Source organism: Antennarius striatus, chromosome 13 (genome assembly GCF_040054535.1).
Source record: "Antennarius striatus isolate MH-2024 chromosome 13, ASM4005453v1, whole genome shotgun sequence".
Lineage (NCBI taxonomy): Eukaryota > Metazoa > Chordata > Actinopteri > Lophiiformes > Antennariidae > Antennarius > Antennarius striatus.
In genome coordinates this window covers 17,391,370-17,406,947 of record NC_090788.1, presented here as the reverse complement: position 1 = coordinate 17,406,947, position 15,578 = coordinate 17,391,370, and the positions used below count along the sequence as shown (strand labels likewise).

The 15,578-nt window shown below is 38.3% G+C and overlaps 1 protein-coding gene across 2 annotated transcripts in view; it reads right to left on the bottom strand.

Annotated features, from left to right (window-relative positions):
- tiam1a (TIAM Rac1 associated GEF 1a) overlaps positions 1–1,798 on the bottom strand; it is a 50,026-nt gene extending 48,228 nt beyond the window's left edge. For both annotated transcript variants that reach the window (XM_068331973.1, XM_068331974.1), the window contains exon 1: positions 1,590–1,798. The gene's annotated coding sequence lies outside the window, so the exon portion shown is untranslated. The remainder of the gene's footprint in view (positions 1–1,589) is intronic.
- Positions 1,799–15,578: the final 13,780 nt, after the last annotated feature.

Here is a 15,578-nt window from a genome sequence, read left to right as displayed (position 1 = left end):
TACTTTGTTGGAGTGATGAAACCTCAGCCAAACCAAACCATATATTATAACTACATGATATCAAATCCAGGACCTTATTTCACATATCATCTTATTTTCTTTGTGTGTGTGTGTGTGTGTGTGTGTGTGTGTGTGTGTGTGTGTGTGTGTGTGTGTGTGTGTGTGTGTGTGTGTGTGTGTGTGTGTGTGTGTGTGTGTGTGTGTGTGTGTGTGTGTGTGTGTGTGTGTGTGTGTGTGTGTGTGTGTGTGTGTAGACTTTTCCATATATAAGAAATAAATGACTAAAAAAGAGTTGTTTTTTAGAGGAGAGGTGCGAAAGTGAGACGAGAGACAGGACAGCAGACACTCGGTGCCCTTTGACCCTCCCCTCGTAACTCTCTGCCTGTCTGGATGCCTAAAGATGACCCTCTGCACAGCTGTGCAATCAGTAGGAGGTAAAAGTGGACATTTGCAGAAGCCACCCCCCCCCCCTTTGTTCTTGAACGTCTTCTGATAGACAACTCTTCTCTTATCCCCTCTCTTAGAAAGTCTTTCCTTCTTATTCTGTCAGTTACTGTTGCTGCCTGCCAAGTCTTCTCCACGCCGCCTTAAACTGCAGCTCCCTCCAGACTTCCAGCCGCTCTTACAGTACGTCTCCCTCTTTGTCTGACTAATCCTCCTCTACTCTGCTCCTCTGCTGTTTCTCTTTCCTATCCTCTATTAGTATTTCCACAAAATACAGACGCACACACAGCCTTAGTTAACTAATCTCTTTATCAGATCAATCAGCGCATGATTCCTATTTCTTGTCTCTTTTTTTGAATTGCAGCCTTTGACACATAACCCGTAACTGACCCACACTATAATTAAAGTCTTCCGTCATCTAGCATATCTTAATTACGTTAAGTACCTCATGAATGTTTGACATTTTACTTTGCCTCAAGTATTTTCATCCCTCATGTACCTCTCAGGTATGATTATAGAGTCATATTTACCCACTACTAACACACTTATTCCTACATTTGCCCTTTGACCTGTGCAGGTAGTTAAGCAGTGGGGAAATGTCAGGTGGTGCCGATCCATGGGGCTGTTAAGGTATTTTGTTATCATCGGGTTATCCCGCGTACAAATCTAGGCAACGTCCCAGTGTGAGAATTAATGATTGATAAACTCCTTTCATCAGCTCACACACACACAATGGCCCATGAAGGAAGGCTGTTAGATGTGTGGAAGGCTTTGTGTCTTCTACATAAAAATATAAATACTGTTTGTATGTGTGTGTGTGTGTGGGGGGGGTCAAGTGAAGGGGCCACTTCCAAACACTAGTATACTATACTTGCAAAGCAGAGACGTCACACATAGTAACATTGTGTACTAACACACAGACATACATACACACCTATAAGGATCTTGTGACTTACAAGAAGTCACATTCACCACATTTGGACTCATTAGTGTAACTTTACCTCCTCATGTGTGTTTCGCACAAACACAGACTTTCATTCAAATGACCCTCAGTTGAACTTTACACAAACAGCAGTCACATTAAGACACTCTCACTCCCCAAAGGTCTCAAAGCAATCTTCAAAACAAGAAATGCATCTCCTTACCTTAAACTTAAAGCTCCCCGTGCTTCCTGTGTGTATGTTTGTGTGTCTGTGTGGAACACTTAATTCCCTCTTATGGTTAAAATACAGTGTGTCCTCTCTGGGAGCAAAAAGGGGAATCCTTGCATCAGTGACACAAACGTCTCCTGGACTCCAATGCATCGATTCACTCCACACACAGACTCATTCACACTGCAGCACACACTCCAACATGCTGCCTCCTGCATGCCTTGACCAGACTGAAGGCTGAGGAGAGGGTGTGTGTGTGCTGCGGGAGTCTGAGCCCGCCCTCTTTCCTCTGGTACTCCTCTTCTCTCTTGCATGCACTCACCCTGCCCTCCTCCTCCTCCTCTCCTCTCCCATCTCCCCTCCCTTCCTCTCTCTCTTTCTCTCCAATTTCACCTCCCACAGCTTGCCAATTGACTACCAGCATGTGTGCTGGGTCTTTGCCTCTAAGCCTTTTGATACCACAGTCCTCTTTTTTAATTGTCGGTTCGGCCTCAAGTTCCACACAAAAAAAAACAACAACAAATACAACAGACACACACAGGCACTAGAAATGGTAGAGATGAAAACACACTCACCTGCCAGCAAAGTATTAAACACTAATATAGTAAAACATAAGCATTTTTGGGAAAAATTGCATACTTGATGCAGAGCAACACACTGAAAAGTGAACAACTAGGAGATGTCTTTAAAATGTGTCACTGTGGTAGAATTGAGATGGAGTGGAGAGGTGAGAAAAGTACACACCGAGGTGAGAAAAGGTGCACACTGAAGTGAGAAAGGTGCGCATTGAATCCATCTTCTTCCACTGCACCCCCCTTACGATATTTTGTAAGTCTTGACAGTCATCTTTACTTAACTCTATTGTAAACTATTGCATGTTTGAGAAAAAAATCATTTTAATATAATAAAAGAAGCCCATGTGGGGGATTTTGTTATTTTTCACACCACATCTGTTTATTTTCAGTGTGATGAATTAACCGCATGTGCACATGAAGCTCTTCTCCTCAACTTTTTGATTCAAACGAGTTAAAATAATTTCCAGTGGTGGTGAATGACTGTGAGTCATGATAAACATTATATTAATTTAGTTATGAGCCATAGTTATGAGGTACCACTCTGTAGCCAGTTCAGAACAAACTGTGTTGGCTACAGATCTGTATATGTTGTAAAGAACATTAAAGTCTGGAATGAGACATTTTCATATCCGGGCAAAAATAGATCCTGCATCTGTAAACTCATTTATGTGGGAGGTGATAATTACATAAATTCTAGTCCAGTAATAAATTATTTTCTCTCTGGAGAATAGGTCTTTGTCTTGAGGATGCGCTATTTTATGAGAAAAACCAGGAAGATTATATAACAGGCTGTCGACTTCCCATTATCTCCGTCTGCTGCTCTGCGTTTGGCAGTGGAGTCAACATTAATGGAAGCAAACATGTCAGGACAAAGGGCAGGAGGAGGTAACAGATCTACTCAACAGAAGGGTCCGACAGACGCTCCACAGGGGGTAGTGGGTAGACGGTCGCAATAGCAAAGTCGCAAACAGAATGTGCTGTGGTGCATACACAGTACACACACATTCACAGCCTTTTTAGCCCCAGGCATATGATGACATTTCAGCACCAAATTCAGACAATACCTTTGCTTCTCTTTTATCTATTGTTTGGGGTGACTGTACAGGCACATATGCTGTCCGACACCTGACCGCATTGTCAGTCTCACTCCTTCATTTCTGCACCTCTCCTGTTTCCATCATTCCATGTTATCGAAGAAATCGTCCAGAGGAGGTTGCGTCCTGCTAGAATTCAGTTGAGACAGGAAATAGCCGATCCAGGACGACCTGTTCCCATACTAAAACACTAACATAGTATTATTGGCCTGTAATGCAATTATGGATGGAGTGGGGATGAACCGATTCATAGTTTAAGGACAATGAGGAGCAATGACTGTGATGGCATGTTGGCAGGAGCAGCAGACAGAGGAGGTAATAACAGCAGGAGCGGGATGCTGTGTAAGCAGAGGAGGGCTGGAGAAATATCTGGAAGGTGGGGGTTAATTTTTGCTTCTTCTTTTTTTTTCCTGTACTCATCGATAGGCACACTGTTTTTGAAGTCGTTTGATTTGATCGTGCCATTCCCCTTTGCAGGAGTGAAAGAATATGAAAGGCTGTTGCTGTGGAGTATGTGGTGGCAGCACTTCAACTGCAGCCGGTTTTGTTCCCCTGTCTTCCTGCACACCTGAGCTGGCCTTTCAGCACAATAGACTTTCAACCCTTATCAGATCTTATCACCATGTGTTTGTTTGGGTTGTGATTGGTGATATCAGTTAAAAGCTGGGGGGATGAGATTGGTTTCATGCCTCATCCCATTTCTGTTACTAAACACATTATATTGAAAATCAATTATATAGTGTATTAGAAAAATGATTTCAAAATGATATCCATATACCAGCATACACATTCAGGACGCCAGTATCCCCCCACCCAACCACCCAACTTGCCAGATTTGATTAAATCATAATCACTAGCCATGCGAGTACAACTAATGAATAATGTATGTACTACTGGGCCACAATAGTACGTCGCTTTTGCCCTGCTACCTTCCTCTTAGAGGCACAAAAGCTGTAGGATCCACTAGTTCTCCGGCTTAACGTCATATCAGCTAATCCCTTTCTATCTATCTCTAGGATGCAAATATACAGTATATGCACATGCACGGTGGTATGCGCATCAAAGTGTGTATGGAATGCACACAGAAAGAAAAATAAATTGGACTGGTATACCGACAGACACAACGGCACTCATTAATCGTCAAGACAGGTTTGACTGACAGACCCCGAATCAGAGAAAAGGTGGGCATCAGGTGCAGCTCAGCCCTTCGACATCAATACAGAGAGGATGTATATCAAATGGAATGCTGTGATGGACAGCTTCTTTTTTTTTGGCGGTGGGGGGGGGGTGTATACAAAGACAGAGGGTTGCAGTGCTTCAACCCAAGCTTTATCTTCACTATAAAGTGTCACCGTCTTTGTCTATAAGCCCACACAACCTCTCAGAGTCACCATCCTAAGTGAATATGGTGAGACACAAGACAAGCAAGTCAACAGTCAATAATATGTTGGTTAATGTCAATGTTTGCTCAGAACCACTACATTATTATCTCAACTGCAGGTTAACGTGGCACACATCCATACACCATTAGCCCAAAGCTATGGGTGTAACTGATGTTTATGTGGTGATGGTCAGCTGGATACCAGCAGTTACTAACCAGGAACATTGTGGGAATTCTTTCAGTTGTGCTTTTAAACCACCTCTGTGTATGTTTGGTTTAATATATTTAAATACTGAACAGGAAAAATGATCTTTAGCCCAATATTAAAATTTAGGATTTTTATTCTGAATGTATGACTCAAAGATTATGCGCCGTCAAAAAATTAAAATAGTGGAGGAACTAAACTTACTTGGTTGATTTCTAATCGTTTCAACTCAGACCAACATTTCTTTGTCAGATTTTGGGAAATTGGGCCTGAATGACTTTTTTAGAGGTTGTTCACAGACATGTGCATGTTTTCAATGCTGCTGGAAACATCTGTTTACGCTGACAGTGAACAGCGCTGTGATGGAAATGACAATTGATCACAGCTGATGAAGAGGAGAGTCACTGAGATGTTAACAAGCTCCTAACATTCACACAACCCAGAGAAGAGGTTGAATAAGATTTAAGATTTAAGATCCTTTATTAGTCCTCCATAGGGGAAATTATTTTTTCCACTTTTGTTATCAATCATTATTACACACACATATATTTGGTACAGGCCTGAATGCATACACACAAAATTGCATGTGTGAAACCTGCCCTATAACCAAGAGAACAAAGAGACAAGTGCATTAATCCAAGAAGAATGTTCATAGCATGAAGCACATCAAAAATGTTCAGTCCTCAAGCAAGGGTTAATATTAAAAAAAAAAAAAAGCATTAAAAGAAAGAAGAGCTAAATGTAAAGTTTGACCCTCATGTATTAAGAGTAAACATGAAGCCATAGCAATCAGTCAGGTACCTTTACTTAACAAGATGACAAGAATTATGGGAAAACTGCTTACCGGGCTACATCAAATGATGAAGATGTGGAATACTTTAATAATCCCGAGGTGAAATTATTTAATAAATGTTAATAAACAAACCTACTAGCCAATCTGAGTCGTTTTAAGTATTAAAATGCATCTCAGTTATCTTAATAACATCCAACTAGCTAATAGTTTTGGCCAATCCTCTTCATTTTATTCTATTAAAAAGTTCTGGCCAGGGATTGATTATATGCATTAATCAGAAACTAAAATCCCTTTTTAAAAAAGCTCAGAATTATAAAGGATAAGATAATAGAGTACATGAGCTGTTTTATGGTCATGGATTAGCAACACTAACTGGCAGCAAAATAGATATAATCATCAACATGTCAGATACAACCACTTATCTGTCCTTCATGAATGTTAGTATCCACCTTGTTGGAGTTCATGTGCAGCATCAGAAGCTAAAATCAATGTGAACAGGGAGTAATATTCATTAGGGGTCTGCAATCAAAGATGATTACCCAAAATGCATTGGGTCACATTGGATCACATTGGATGGGTTGTAACAGACCATGACTATGTTACTTTTAACACTAATTTACCTCCACTCCCTCAATCTACCAAAGCTTTCCTGAATGTGATTTTATGAGTAGAGGGATGCGTGTGTGTGTGGGGGGGGGTGTCACACACACACACACACACACACACACACACACACACACACACACACACACACACACACACACACACACACACACACACACACACACACACACACACACACACACACACACACACACACACACACACACACACATACACAAACACACACTGCCATTATTAAAGAACACACAAACCCTTACAAGGCTGCAGCCACACACATCAAAAGATTCCACTGCTCATCAGAGACTCTTGGACAAGGATGAAAGTGGATTTTGACAAGGCATCCTGGGAAAAACTGCTGGCATTAAGCCCTGATATCATGCAAAAGAAGTTGATGACAAAGACACCACTGAGCCTGGGCTCTACAGCAAGAATGGAAATCCCGGCATTGCGGATACGATACAGAGTGGTGGTCACACACTGTGGTAACTCCACCACATTTCCATTTATACTTATGATATTCTAAAATGCAGTATTAGACAAGAAAGATACTAGTTTTATTCCATACAGTCTAACTCCACAATTGTCTACTAAGTGGTAAATTATGCATCACTGTATAATTATGACTTCATTTAAACATTAACATAATTAGAAGAAGATTAAATACCTATTTCTGTAAAGATCTTTAATGAACTAGTAGGGATTTCAATCAGTGTAGACCACTGAATGAAGCAGAAACGGTTGTTTATTTGAACCGAAGATATGATCAACTAATTACTACTTAATTCATTGGAAAGTCTTTGGCACTTAGACTGTTAAGACAGTCTGTGACCAAAGGAAGTCTGCCCTGAGAAGCAGTGAGATAATTCCCCAACTGAGGTTCAGAAACTGGAGGTGGTGGTGGTGGTGGTGGTGGCTGATGGTGCTGTTGAGGCAAAGACGTTGATGAAATGAAGTTAGTGGTGAATCTCCAAACAGCTGAATGCAAGAACTGGTGCCAAAAGAATCACTTCAAACAGATGTCAGCCAGATGTTAGGTTGAAGTCAATAGATGTCACTATCTCAATCTGACAGCCCTGGACAATGACAGCAGAAAATTAACTCTGAATTATAGGATGTATGAGACAAAACTTTGACAGTGTTTCACTAGAGTTTGTCTTAACCCCCAGCATCATTTGTTGATATTCCATCAACAAATGATCGGTGCTGGCGGTGATGAACCAATCTGATCATCACCATCTATGTGTCCGAGCCATAACTGTTACCTTTAATATTTTGTGTTGTACGCGGTAACTGAATAACTTAATCATCTTAAATACACAGTAAAGTTAATTTTAATCATTATCAAATTAATATTCTAGCATTTTATTTTTCGCAAAAACAGAATTTTCAGTATGCAATTAGCTGCTAGTGTGACTCTAGTCTCTAATGTGGATTCAAAACGTTCTTTTTCCTCACACCCTTACTTCCTCCATGTCAAATGCACAAACTACGCACATCCATTCTCATGCATTTCATTTAAGGAATCTCTGTATGGACTGTTTCCAGGTCAAGTAGCAGAGACAGAATTGGACCTTTTCTTGTCCTCCAGTTGTGCTTGTCTCACTACATCATCTACTGTTTGTAAATCGCAGACATCTCAGATCCATGTCATCTAACCTCATTCAGCAGATTTTGAGTCTGCATAAACAGAAAAAAAACACTAGAATAAAAAATATTATTAAAATGTGACATATTACAAAATATATTTCAGAATCAATAAAGTAAATTTGAATTGCATTGATTAAAGCACCGCTACTATACATTATTTCAAATACGGATTAATAAGATTTCCTACCTGGAACTCTTTTAGATTACTTTCAAACAATACTTCTATGAGTTAATGCTGACGGTTTCTGTACAAAAGACTATCCAACAGACACTTCCAGGTATTGAACCTGAGCTTTTACCATCACTGCGTTTAACAGGGCTGCTGCTGGGTTTACTGAATTTCAGCCACTTCAGCAGAAAGTTGATAAGAGCCAGCAAAAAAGGGATTTTAGATGAGGTCGAGGACGGGAAAAGAGGGAGAGCAGAGAAGAACCAGGATTAAAGTATCATAAGGTGCGGCATTCCTCCGCAAGATGACAGGCTGATGCTGAACTGACGGAACCGACAAGAGGAGTAATCCAAATTAATAAAAGACACAGTTAACACCCAGTGAAAGATGCACAGGGACAAGGACAAGATCTCTCTCTCTCTCTCTCTCTCTCTCTCTCTCTCTCTCTCTCTCTCTCTCTCTCTCTCTCTCTCTCTCTCTCTCTCTCTCTCTCTCTCTCTCTCTCTCTCTCTCTCTCTCTCTCACACACACACACACAGACACACACACACACACAAACACACGCAGAAACATGCATTTACACAACATCCACATATCGGTGAAAATACAAACAAACCATACAAACCATGAGGGATGAATCAAATGTAACGTGTACATTTTCATGCAGACAGACATAAATGCCAGTATCTATGGTGTGATGTGTTTTGTTAAAGTCCCAAAGATATAATGCCAAACACAAAAGACAATTTTTCACACAAAACGTGCACAAAGGTTACAGTAGAAAATTTTAAAAATGCATTCTAAAATTACTGACTCAACACAATGCTGCATGGTTAAATCCTTAACATTACTGACGAGTGGCTTTATGGTGAAGAGAACTGACAACCAACTACCCCACCATCAATCTCCTCCTCACTTATAACATAAAACTCCTGTCCTCTTATATCTGGAAAAGATGTGTGCACCTGTCCCTGCTAGCAAAGACATACTCTGGTAGGATTGGCAAGTTTAATGGTCAGGAAATATCAATAATTAGAAGTATTAAAAAGAAGAAGAATGAGGCAGACGATAGAAGCATCTTATTAAATTCTCTTCAGTTTGGGTGATGCTGCAAAGTTGTGTGAGATTTTTTTTTTAATTTCTCAAAGTTAAAACCTATAAGACCTCTGTGCAAACTACACTTCTTCACGCCATTTGACATTAAAACAGAAAACACAGTTTTTCAACATAATGTCTAGTTGGGGCTGATTGTTGATGTTATTGTGTAGGGTTCCATATCTTGTATTGACACACTGCTTTATAATCATTGTGAAAATCCATTGAAAAAAAATGCACAATATTGATTTCTTAACACCCTATTTGTTGGTTGCTATGACATGCTTAAAGCATACAGTAAATCTATTCTTTCATTGTGTGCTGTCATCAATATTTATTATTGGCCTGGCCTATAATATAGTTTTTCATATGTTAGAATTCATTCTCCTGTATTAATCTGTCAAATTTATTTTTCCATGGTTACTGTGGCGAGTGAAATGCCTCTCTGAGCTGAGAAAGTGAATTAGTGAATTGATTGTGAAACATTTAGCTCAATTAAAGACTTGAGCCTAAACAAAGGCATTAAACTTGCTTCACAGCAGAAGTCAATGAGCAGCTATTGATGGTGGCAAAGGTCATCAATATGTAATCAAAGCCTTAAGATTGAATGAAAAACATATGTCCACCTTTATTCCATGGGGTAAATTCTAAACTTACATTTATTTCACTTTCCACCAAGAGCCAGTGGATAAACTTGTCCTTGTCCTCATTCTGTTAGAATTTCATCATGGGCTGACCTCTCAGTTTAAATATTTCATGACTCTTCTGCCCTGACTTTAATAGAAGATTCACCACAATGCAGAGACGAATATACAGTACACTTTAAATAAAGGGTGTAGCCTTTGAACCATTGAAATTTTTGAATAGAAGCAAACATATAATAATAATAATAATAATAATAATAATAATAATAATAATAATAATAATAATAATAATAATAATGATTTAACTGCATTAACAGTTAGCCCAGGTGCTACTTAAAATGTTGCATAGATATAATAATAGTGCAAGCCACCTAGTCATCCTATATAGCCTAATTTGGTTAGAGACTATTCATTCTTTACGATGGGAAGAGGTTCATGCAAAACAGGTTGTATTTTGTATTTGTTCGAAATATTTTTGTTTCCCTTCACCTGAGTCACTAAACTCATTTCCTGCATGTGATCACTGCAGAAAATGGTCACATTTCCTCCTCTAAGCAGCAGAAAATCTCACAGATTGAAGTCATAAAACAGCTGTAACTAGAAGAACATTGCCAAAGCCCGACAGCCTTATTTAATTAGGCCTATATTAAGCCATTATCCAATTTTCAACAAGACATGGGTGCCATCAAAACAGCTGTCTTCAGGGTTCCAGTAATATTATAGATACAGACAAAATGGAACTACATTTTAATCCACATCTAGTCCTAGATTCAGTGGTTCTGTTTTTGGTGCGCATCCCAGAACTTCCACCAATTTTCATGAAACTGTTGAGAAGGTATTTTTGAAAGAAATGTGTATCTGTCTTGTTGTTTGGATCCACTCACAGTGTCAGAATCTGTCAAAAAATTACTGAGATTTTTTTTTTAATGTTTAAATAGTAAAACAAACAAACAACTATCCCTTTAATCAGATCTTCTTATAAATACAATCTGGTCTTCTTTAACACATGATCGATCTTTCTTTTAATTTTGATCCAAATCCATCAAGTAGTTTTTGTAAAATTCTGCTAACAGCAGGAACAGAAATGGCGGTGAAAGTATTGCCTCTTTGACCGAGAGAAAGTACCTCTAATACACCAACAAGAACATTAGGGAATATATTAAAGAGGAGAGTGTAATTTTCACAGACCCATCAGCCATTATACAACATACAGTAACAAGCTGTGGCTGTGATGCAGTGTTATATACCATCTCATGTAGTTGCAGTTGTGTTTATCTCACCTCCTGCTGCAGCAATTCTTGAACTAAAATAAATACTGTAATTAATGAGGTAACATATAACAGCAGCAAAACCAATTTTTCATTTACAAAGACACACACACGCACGCACACACACACGCACACACACACACACACACACACACACACACACACACACACACACACACACAGTGGTCCCTATTATTTGCAGGAGAACAGGTTTTAGTAGAAAGCAAAAACACATTATCCATTCTGAAAATATCATCTCATCACATCCATTTAGACATAACTCTTAAAATACACTACATGCATACAGATACTCGCTGTTCTCCTGTAATTCCATTTCCTTCTTGCCAAACTTTCATCAGCTCTTAAGCTTAAAATTCAAACAAAAACCGTAAACGGACTCTATAACTCTGCACGAGACAAGACAAGAAGAGGAGATGAAATGAGATCCGATCAGATCAAATCAGATCAGACAAGACACAACAAGACAAGATAATCCCTTCCTGGGTATTTTCTGCTTTGCCAGGTGCAATACCTTCTTAATTTAGTTAGCATTTTGATCTCTCAGAAAGAGGTGACGTTTCCACAAGTGTTATTCTGTTTGGCTTTCCATGCACTTAGTAGCTTGATTAATGCATCCTCTTAACTTTGCAGAACATTGTGTCCAATCTTGTCATGAGTTAAGTGTTCTGTCCCAAAGTTTAGGTTCCAAGATATCTATCTATTGTCTGTTGGCTTCATATCTAAGCTTTGTGGGGAAACACACACAGTCAATAAAGCCAAACTAATTTTGTGATGTCTGTTCATTTGACCTTTTTAGAGATATATTGTCTGTCTCAGCTCCTTTCATAAAACTTACAGAAGTCAACTCATCCGTGTTATCACTTCCTATTTTCTTTCTCCATAAACCCTAGATCAACATTTTTTGCTCATCACAAAGCTGAAGAAATGACATGTAGAAACACAATGTTGTTTTCCTATGTTGTGTTTTTGTTGGATGAAAACAGACCATTGAACCAAATATAGGCCTGCATGTTGTTTGTTTTAAGTTCATGTCAACTGACATTAATGTTCTTATATGTGGTTTTACTTCCTCACCTCTTGTGTTGTTTTATTAAAAGTTTCCTGACTGAATACTGTATTCTGCTTTGCTTAGCATAATCACAGAGGACATGTTATTTTAAGCCTGCTATTTTTGAGTTCAGACACTCAATAGCAGATCAATTATGTAATGCTGAATCAGCTTCCATGTCCGATTAAATCCTCATACACAGCAGAGGTCAAGAGACTTTGCTCCAGTAATATCTGACAGCAAGGTCTAGGCTTTGGGAATAAATACTTTAAATGTTTGACCACATCGGTGAATTAGACTAACAGACATTTTTTGGTATGTCAGCATGTGCTCTTCCTCGAGGGGGAGGTTTACATACCAAACAATTAATAGAGCAAGTAGCCTACAGAGATAATCTTTGTCTTCCTACAGTTCAGGCTCTTAGAATGTGTTGCACTTTCCAAAACAGGCTCTCAAGCAAATGAATAATCAGGCAAGATGTGGGCTGAAGTGAATAATTTCTGGATAGGTAATTCAAACAAATGTAAAATGTGCACATATTACCATAATCATTTCCTCCCTCATCCCAGAGTGCAGGGAGGTCAACGCCCAGACTCTCTACATTATCTGTAATGGAAAGAGAGAACAAAAGAAAGTCAGAAGAAAAAGAAAGAGGAGGATAGTCTGTACAATAAGTGCACACGTGTCAGCAACTGTACCCATAAACAACTTTGAATTTTATTCCCTTTTAGATTAATAACATCCTCCTGCCATTTTTCATCCCCCACCACAATAAAGGAAGCAGTGTGGTGGCACTCATGCTGCTGGGAACCACAGAACACTTCACACCAGAGCAGCATATAGCACACACATACAGCAGTCATAAACTGAAAACTCACAAACCCACGTACTTGAGAGCAGTGGATCATAAAGGTCAATGTGTCCTCCTGGTAGAGTGGTCAGACCTGTAGACAGTTCACACAGTACAGCATGTATGGACTGGGACACTCCCTTTCCTACTCCCAGCCCTCTGTGATTTAAGGTGTTCTGGCCAGAAAATACCATCCATTAATCGTATTCACTGTTTTCTCTTCCTGAAACTCCCTAAATATTTGGAGAAACACACGGAGGACAGTAAAAATGGAATGTTTGAGCAAATAAGATTTATTCTGATCTGTATCTTTCTGTGAAAATAAATATTTGAAGACAATGTTTTTACAGTACCTGTAAGGGTTATGAGTGCAAAATCCTCCTGTCTTTTTTTTTTTTTCAGTAAAAAATATTTTATATATAAAATAAAAAAACACTCCCAAATCATTACATTTAGCTTTTTGCCTTGATTGAACAAATGCCACTCATGTTAACATCTGACACATGGTATCATTCAATACAACAGTAACAAATGGCTGGTTGCAGAAATACAACTCCGTGACTCTATGTCACAATCCACACTGAGATCAAAAGAACTGATTGATTTTATAGATTTTTTTAGTATAGAAGATTCAACATCATCCCAAAGGTCAATTGTTACCACTTTAAGCTTGTTGGATCGTAGGGAACCACTGAAAACTGTTTAGGATGGGTCAATTCAAACATACAAACATACAATATGTCATACTTAATACAATATGTCATACTTAATACAATATACATACATACAATATGTCATACTTAAAGTACGTCTCGGTAAACAGAAGAAAACCTAATCCACCCTAGACATCACTGAAGAAGCAAATGCAGAAGATGACGAATAAATAAATAAATAAATAAATAAATAAATAAATAAATAAATAAATAAATAAATAAATAAATAAATAAATAAATTGTCCTCACTGTTAACTGTCACAGAAGTATTCACACTCTGAGTACACTCCTAGTTTTTGCCATTAATCACAGTGTACGTCTACATTAATCTAGCATTTATAATTATCGTATATTTATAACAATCACCATTTATGTGTAAAATCCTGATGGCAATAGAAGATTAAATATGTAAACACATAAATGCAAAGTGCATAATCTGTACATCTTGAAATTTTGTTTGTATACTTTTCTTTGAATTGTTACTAATTAACAATGAGTTACACACTGATTCACTTCTGGAACATCACATAGGGTCTGCAACATAAAGCATCTAGAAAGCTACTGCCAGAATATTCAGTGTTGCTGGTCCTCAAGTATTCTGCAAGTCTCACCAAGCAGTGTTGGAAAATCCTCAAGAGTCATCCTCCAAGAGAACAACACAATTACTGAGGAGAAGTGAGAGTCATGTGGATTGAACAGGTCACTGAGTTTAAAGGTCTTGTTTGACCATGGATGAGAAGGGCTACAAATGTGTTCAAACAGTCTTTGAATCTCTGTATATTCATATACAAATTTAAAACACAACATTTTTTCTTTTCTACTTTTGCATCAAATTATGAGAATTTAGCAAGAGATGGTAAAAGTAAAAAGATAAATTAAATTAAAACAACAGAAGGTGGAAACGAAAAGTAAAATTGAAGAGCGATCGGGGCTCTGTTCTCATGATCACATGACACAGATCTTAGGGCAAAGGTTAGGTCACAGTGGCCTTGTAATTAGCCTGCCTAGCAACCAGCCATGTCTCACAGGCTAGACACCATCACCCCTGACCTGTGGCTCCTAGTCTAACATTTCTCCATAATGGCATTGGTAGATGGTGTGTTGGAAGGAGAACCTTCACCCCAAAGAGTGAAGATTGCATATATATATATATATATATATATATATATATATATATATATATATATATATATATATATATATATAACGTGATTTATGTTAAAGTGGAGAGCTCTGTGGTATTTTTTTTTTGTTTTTTTGTTTGTTTTTTCAGAACGTGTGTGTGCAGCGATTACCATATAAAGGTTTTGTAGAATCTAGACAGACTCCATTCACTGGGTCCACCTATCTATCAATTAAAACCACGTACATCGCTGGTCAGGATTTGATTGACATTTACAATTTTTTGTTTTATAAAGTTTTGTTGTAAAATTGAAACATTTAATCAAAAATACCATGAAATATAATAAGTGACATTACTTTGATGAAAATGCACATTATTACAAGTTAACGGTATAAACAGGAATGTGTAACTTGTTATGTCTCCCACAGTTATCTCCTCAACACTGAGACAAAATTAAGTTAATCTATATAATGGTGGTTACAGCTGAAAGTATCAGCATTTATCGATTAGATGAACAACAGTGATTTTGTTATTATCGATTTATTAATTATTACTCCAGTAGTCCAGTAATTATTGTGCTTGGGTTGGGTTGTTCAGTAGACATATTGAGAAAAAGAATGGTTAAAATATGGACAGAAAACACCCTAACTCTAACCCTGGCTGTCTGTTCCTTGAATAGGTGAAACTCCAGAAACGCCCACGCCATCAGTTCTCCTGTTGACACACCATCTCT